The following is a 7,454-nucleotide window of genomic DNA, read 5'->3' on the forward strand; positions in this document are numbered from 1 at the left end:
AAAAAAAAAAAAAAAAATCTGCCAGGCTGGAGAGAGTTCAGCAAGAACATTGGCTACTCCTTCAGAGAACCTGGGTTTGGTTCCCAGCAACCCAGGCTGTTCTCAACCAAATGTAATTCCAGTCCCGGGGGTTCTGGCTCTGAGGGCACTGCGTACATGTATTGCACAGACATATATTCAGGCAAAACACCTATATACATAAAACAAAAACAAATGCATCTTTTAAAAATTCTGCCCCTCACTTTTACTTATCGTTAAGAATCTGAATTTAACAACTGGGCAGTGGTGGTGCACGCCTTTAATCCCAGCACTCAGGAGTCCGAGGCAGAGACAGGCAGATCTCCTAGCTTAAAGGCAGCCTGCTCTACAGAGTGAATTCCAGGACAGTCAGAGATACACAGAGGAAACTCTGTCTCAAAAAGAACAAAAACAAAACCAAGAAAATATAAAACAAAACAAAGTCAAAGCCAAGTAAGTCAAGAAATCTTGGGTCATAAAGGAACAAGGTGTACCCAGGGCCTGGGCATGCTCCCCACTCAGAAGGTCCTGGGGGTTCACATGGTGCCCACCTCATACCCTCACTGAACCAAAACAAATGTAAAAAACAAAATGTTAATTGAGCATGGTGGCCTGTATCTCTGATCCCAGCTAGTTCCAGGAGAGTCAGGACTATACAGAGAAACCGTGTCTCAACCTCCTCCCTCTCCAAAAGAATCTGGATTTACCAATCACCTTCTATCAAGAATACAAATGAGCAATATAAAATCAGGAATTCATGTACCACTGTCAACATTCTACCTCATCATACAGTTTGCAGGCTCACTTTTCATATTAAATTACCACTCTATTGACATTACTTATTTTATCTAAAGTACAACCTCTGTTATAGCTACAGAATTGTTATTCCAATGCAAGCCAACTTAGTTTTCTCTCTTATATGGAAAAATTATCAGATGAATTTTGCAAATACTAGATTGATCTCTTTAACAAACAAAGACACTATATTTAACTTTGGATTCTAAGCAAGTATGTGTTGGGAATATACATGACATATGCTTATAGAAATAACTGTATATAAGATATGAATTCTGAATGATGGCAACATCAAAATCTCCAAGAAGTCATACCATATCAAAAATATAGAATCTTAATAAGATTTAAAGCTATAAAAAACTTTTTTTTTTTTTTTGCTTTTTTTCGAGACAGGGTTTCTCTGTAGCTTTGGAGCCTGTCCTGGAACTAGCTCCGTAGACCAGGCTGGTCTCGAACTCACAGAGATCTGCCTGCCTCTGCCTCCCGAGTGCTGGGATTAAAGGCGTGCACCACCATCAATGGTATCCATGAAACAATGTTTTGAATAGATATTCCTAGCATTTTCAATTTAAGATAGTGTCAGTACAAACGTCATATTTCTTATAACAAGGGGGACTTTGCTACTCAAAGTCATAATCTAAGGACAATCACATGTAAAGAAAAAAGACTTGCAAATTCGCCCAAGTGATGACAGGTGGAAACGGAAACGAAGGAAACATGAATGAGACTGGAGGGCTCTGAGAGAACTAGGGATGCTTAGATGAAATCAATTCCAGCTTTGAAAGCTTTGGATAATAGCAAAAAGGGATATAAGACATGATATTTGCTAAAATATAACTAAATAATTAAAGATGTCAGATAGATCCATAAAGACTGCATGTTAATGCCCAAGGTCACTCAGCAAACAGCTGTTTCTATGAGACAAAAATGACCATTATCCTTAAACTCCCTCAGAATCTACTCAGCTCACCTTTAAAATCCATGACTACCAAAACGATGCCACCTCTTACAGAAGTTCTGACTATATCTTCTTGAGTAAAATACTGCTTGAGTAGTGTCAAAACAGGAATTTAGAACATTATCTTCGTGAAAACTACTTAAATTGATCTTTAAAAAGCCTCCATCATTGCTTTAAGTGCCTAAAATACCAGAAATAAACTTTTATACTAAAATATTTCAATGATTGTCTAAAATGCTGCAATAGAATGTAGACAGAAAAATCTTTATCTACAGTTTTTATTTAACTCTCTTTCTTCTTACTAAATGTATGTTAACAAAAAAAAACCCTCAAATGATCTAGACAAAAGCTTTTAGCTCAACACATAATTGCAAGAAAATTACAATAATTGTACCAATTAAAATAATCTTGAATGAACAGTATGTCATCTTAATGTTCCAATGGTTTAGAGAGGGATCTACTTAATTAGCTGAAATTGCTTTCCAGTGTAAGTATCAAATGTCATTTGTTAAAAGTTGAACAATTTAGAAAATAATTTAACAAAGCAATTTTACAAAACACCAAGAACCAACATTTTCTTTTTCAGCTGGATAAAGCGAGCAGATGTGTCATCAGACCACTATAAAAATAAATGAGGCTTTTTACTGTTAAAAAAAATTTTACTATTAGCATTAAAAATACTATTTTCTGATTGTTTTACCAAATCAAATTTCTTTAATAAAATAAATAAATATTAATTATACACTGCTGCTTTCTGTCAGCTGTAAATAAAACTTTTTATTATTCAAATGACAAGCATCGAAGAGCTCAGCTACGGGTAAGTAGGAACAGACAACTAAATTGTTAGAACATGTTCCAATAGATGGGTTTCCAATATGTTAATCAAACTGTCTTCCTATAGTTCTTCATTATAAATTATTTTATTTATTTCAAGTAAAAGCCTTTATGAGTTTTCAGAATGCTTTCTATACTCTTTTTCTTTTTGTTGGCTGACTGCAAACATTCTCTGTATTTACAGGTGTACTTATTTCTTAAAAAAGAAGAGCATCTCAGAGTCACTCTGACCAGTCCACCCTCAGATGGCAAGACCATCCAGGTCTGAGGTCTAAAGCAATAGTCTGTTTAATCACAGAAGGTTGGCATAGCCTCATTTTACTTTAATATGCATTATTCTATATTGATGTGATCAAAAATATTCCCCTAGAAAAACTCACTCCAATTTATATCCATTATATGATTAAAAACCTACTTTTCCCTCAAAAAATAATTCTTACACAATATTCTGTTTTTCATAAAAGGATACAATAATTGCTATTATCTCTAAACTACATGTTAAGTATTCACTATTGTCTACAAGACATATTTTACTTTCAAAATGAAAAGATTTCGGAACTACCTATGAGGTTCTGATGGTGGGATCTGTAATGCAAACTTTAAATTTCAAGCAAAGCACAGGCAATCTTTCTCTGTCCCTTAACTGCCCCAAAGAGAGCAACTCTGCTCGCCCAGGCTCTCCCCACCATGACAGACCTTTGAAATCATGAGATAAATGCATGCTGTCTCTCATAAGCTAAAGTCACAGCCTGGAAAGCCTGATTAGCATAGAAAATGAGTACCAGACAAGTGGGGTAATCGCTATGGCATTCTTAGTACCAGATAAGTGGGATGGCTGCTGTGGAGTTCCTAGTGCCAGACTAGTGGAGTGGCTGCTGTAGGAATTCCTACTGCCAGTAGCCTTTAAGTTACCCGCCCACTTGGGTGTGACCTCTTATACTATTTATGCCAACGTAAAGCGCGTGTCCGGCCTCTTTTCTGGCTGCGGGATTTGGTTGCAGTTCTCTGTTCCAGCAGAGGACTGTGATCTGTGGGTCTACCCCTAAATAAATAAACCTCTATTATTCTCAGTTCTGAGCTAGTGTGGGATTTCTTTTAAGCGTCCATCTTCAGGTGGCTGCCGTGGCATTCATAGTACCAGACAAGTGGGGTGGCTGCCATGGCATTCCAGAGATGTGGTTCAGAAGCCTCTGACCTGGTTTGCAGGAAGAATCTGGAGAAGTGGGAGATGTAGGCTAGAGAAGCTTCAGGACGCTCCTACTGGAGGAGCTTAAGAAACCAGAACATTGACGGAACCGAGAACAGTAAACACAGTCCACTGGGATACAGCCGCAAAAGACTACTGAAAACAGGCCAAAAAGGCCGTGTATACTACACTCTAGCAAAAGTCCTGTCTACATTAAAAGGGATTTTAAGATTTACATATCTGGTTGTTTTGTCTGTATGTAGGTATGTGCCTGGTGCCCAAAGAGGTCAGAAGAGGGTTTTGGGAACCGAGCCCAGGTCCTCTGCAAGGTCTATCCCTCTGACCCCAAGTCCTGTCTGTTTTGTTCACACCCTAAAACTTTAGGAGAGGCTGAGTTTAAAGGGACGGACTAAGTAATCTGGCAGAGGAAACATTACCAGCTCCTTTTAGTCCTGTTTACAAGAAGAATTGAGAACAACACTGGAGCAGAAGGATTTAAAAACCTTAGTTTCATAAAAGCAGCACATGGACGGTTGGTTCTGAAGCAAGGAAATGTGGCTGCTGAAGAGATGGGGACACCACGAGGAAACTGAGTGTTCTGCACATTTTGGTATCATCTATCTGATGCTGGCTTTGCAGACACAGAATGCAAATGTTACAGGGTCATGGAAACTAAGTAAAGATTTCCAGAAAACACCTAGGAAGACAGGCAGAAGGTGAGAGGGTTGGTGTGAATGCAGGCGGCCCTGGAAGCAATGTATAAAGCGTGAAGGTGAAGTCAAAGGCATAAGAATGACTCGGGAAGTCAGATACCCAGGACCATGGAGCATCTGTTGAGGAAAGCTGCAGGCAGTGAGCAGAGAGAACCACACAAAGGCCATGGGCCTACCAATGGAAAACTATAGAGACAAGAATGCTGAGCTGTTGGATCTCACATCACAACAGCACATGCTGCAGGGGCCTGACACGGAACTACATGATCTAATATTTGCTGCCTAGGTTAAGTTTTGACCTATGCCTGATTTCCAAGCCATTCCCTTCCTTCCTTTGAGAAGGGAGATCTTTATTCTGCCACTGTAATTTGGAAATACAACATCTTCTTTTAGGTATTGCAGGGATCCACAGCTAAAAGTCTGTCTTGGGTCTCACATGAGACACTGACCTTCAACAACTGACAATACTGGAACTGTTATGGGACAGATGGGAGGAATGCATGCATTTCAAATGATGAAGACAGGTCGAGGTGGAAGGTTACGGTTTGGAAAGATCTGTCAACTATCAGGCTGGCAGGGTTGGATGCAGCGTGCAGGCAGCAGCACACACAGGCTGCAGGCCAGGGCAGGATAAATGGTGGGGAGAGACGCAAGCCTGCAAATGCATGTGCTCTCTCTGCCTTCTGGTCAGCACTCTGTGAGCAGTTCTAGTCTTCCATGCTCACACTGCACAACAGACTATACATGAACCAAAAATAAATCTTTCTTCCCTAAAAAAGAATGAAAAAGAAAATACCAAGCAACAATCTCTCAACAAAGAGCAGTGGTTTTAGAATAATTCATTTTTTCCCACCCAGAAAATGACTTAACTGACAAGTTGTTTAAGCCATCTTCTCCCCCCTCTCCACTTGTTTTAAATAGGTAAGCTTTACTTTCAATCAGAATATAAGCCCCCAAATCTCAAGCATTTAGGGGCAATTATATGGTGTATATAAGTTCCCCACTCGGCTTACGTTTGTATGCAGATATATAAAACATAAAGGGAAGAAGGCACTCGGAAGAAGATGTGGATGAGACTGATGATGCAAACGGAGTCGATGTGAACAGAGGAGCCTGGTGAAGGGTGGGATGTGGGTGTTCTTTGTGATATTATTATTCTTGCAAAATTGCTAAAGTTTGAAAGTACTTTTAAATAGAAAAGACAACCAAATGTATGTCCATCCTTCGAGGACACAACATGCTTTTCCATCTCTCCCTCTGCTCACCCCACTCAGCCCTAGAACACACAAGAGCATAAAGAACAACTACGAAAGCTTTGGCCCGCAGGAAAGAGTCACACTAAGAAATCAACAAGGATGAACAGAAGAAGCTCAAAGAAAACAACTAAGCTCCAAAACACCTACTAATCTTGGCTCGTTAAGGAAAACAAGTTGGGCTAATGTGGATTAGCAGTAGAGTATGTGACCACCAAGCACAAGGCTCTGGGAGTTTCAGGGAGACATGGAACCAAATGACAACAGTACAGTGCAGGCAGGGCCACAGAGACCTGATCATCGTTGTACTGACCTGAATCAGAGACCTTTTTTCCCCCCAAATGCCCTTTTAATCTCTGTTTCATTTTATATCCTCATACTTCTGTTGCCTGGGGACTTTTTTTTTCACTCTTCCCATCCTTATCATAGAGTGTGCAGAAGACCAAGAACTAGAACTTCTAGAATTCTTGGATTGTGGTCATAGTGTCTATGATCCTGAGATACAATATACTTCCATGCAGTCTCAATCACAGCAGGTAAGGAGACTCATCTAAAGGCCATTCCATGTCAAAACTGAAGACTAACATGAATACTCTGTCTAAAAACGAGAGAGAGACTGAAGAGGCAGTAGCTAACCAATAGTTAATTTTAAGCAGAAAACTCATGTTTATAAGAAAGCAAACACAATTTACAAGAAAAAATAGCAAGTATCTGCTTTTTCTGGATTAGCTGCTAGTGAAGTTAAAAAGAAAACATAGGAAATCTCATATACTAACTTCAGTAACTTGCAATATTCTCTAAAAAACAAAATGCAAAAAGGTCAAAATTTCAACCCTTGGTTCCATAACAAACATTAGCCCTTTGATTCCATGATAAACTCCAGGGTGTTCCGACAGGAATCCAGTTCCACGCATTGTGCAAACACAATGAAAGGTGACCTACCAGCACACGTGAGAGCACAGGTGTGGAGTTTCACTTTAAATCCCAGCTCTACCATGCACTGACCTTTGGCCAAGTGACTGATCTCCACTGAATTCAGTTTTCTAGTACGCAGAATGAGAATAATGTACAGATCTCAGAACTCTGGGAATGAAGAGTTAACACCATGGAGTGCTCAGAATGAGTGGCATATGGAGCCAGATGACCCAAATTAAAATGCCAGCTCTGCTGCATGAGACTGCATGAGACCTGGGAAGTTATTTAACTTTCAGAACCTCTATCTTCCTTGCAAGAAAATGTTCTAAAGGCTCCATGTTAACTCTAATAACTGTTCGTCTAGCAAACATTCACAGTTACCTAACTCCTGAGTCAAGACAGACAAGTTTACTCAGGAAATAAAGTTTAGTGTTTTAACAAGCAAGGACAAGTCCACTCATGACCTCATGATAAGATGAGGCATTGGCAGCACATTGGCAGCACATATCTTTAATCCTAGTATTCAGGAGGCAGGGGCAAGCGGGTCTCTGAGTTTGAGGCCAGCCTGGTCTACAGAGTGAGTTACAGGACAGCCAGGACTACACAGAGAAACCTGTCTCAAGAAACCAAAAACTAGCTGGGTGGTGGTGGTGCACGCCTTTAATCCCAGCACTCGGGAGGCAGAGGCAGGTGGATCTCTGTGAATTCGAGACCAGCCTGCTCTAGAAGAGCTAGTTCCAGGATAGGCTCCAAAGCCACAGAGAACCCCTGTCTTGAGAAAA

General features: G+C 40.1%; 1 protein-coding gene across 12 annotated transcripts in view; it reads right to left on the reverse strand.

Moving 5' to 3' along the window:
* Positions 1 to 7,454, reverse strand: part of Kidins220 (kinase D interacting substrate 220) — a 97,635-nt gene that overhangs the window by 38,631 nt on the left and 51,550 nt on the right. The gene's annotated exons all lie outside the window — the stretch shown is intronic.

The sequence above is a fragment of the Microtus ochrogaster genome, unplaced genomic scaffold, assembly GCF_000317375.1.
Source record: "Microtus ochrogaster isolate Prairie Vole_2 unplaced genomic scaffold, MicOch1.0 UNK10, whole genome shotgun sequence".
Taxonomy (NCBI): domain Eukaryota; kingdom Metazoa; phylum Chordata; class Mammalia; order Rodentia; family Cricetidae; genus Microtus; species Microtus ochrogaster.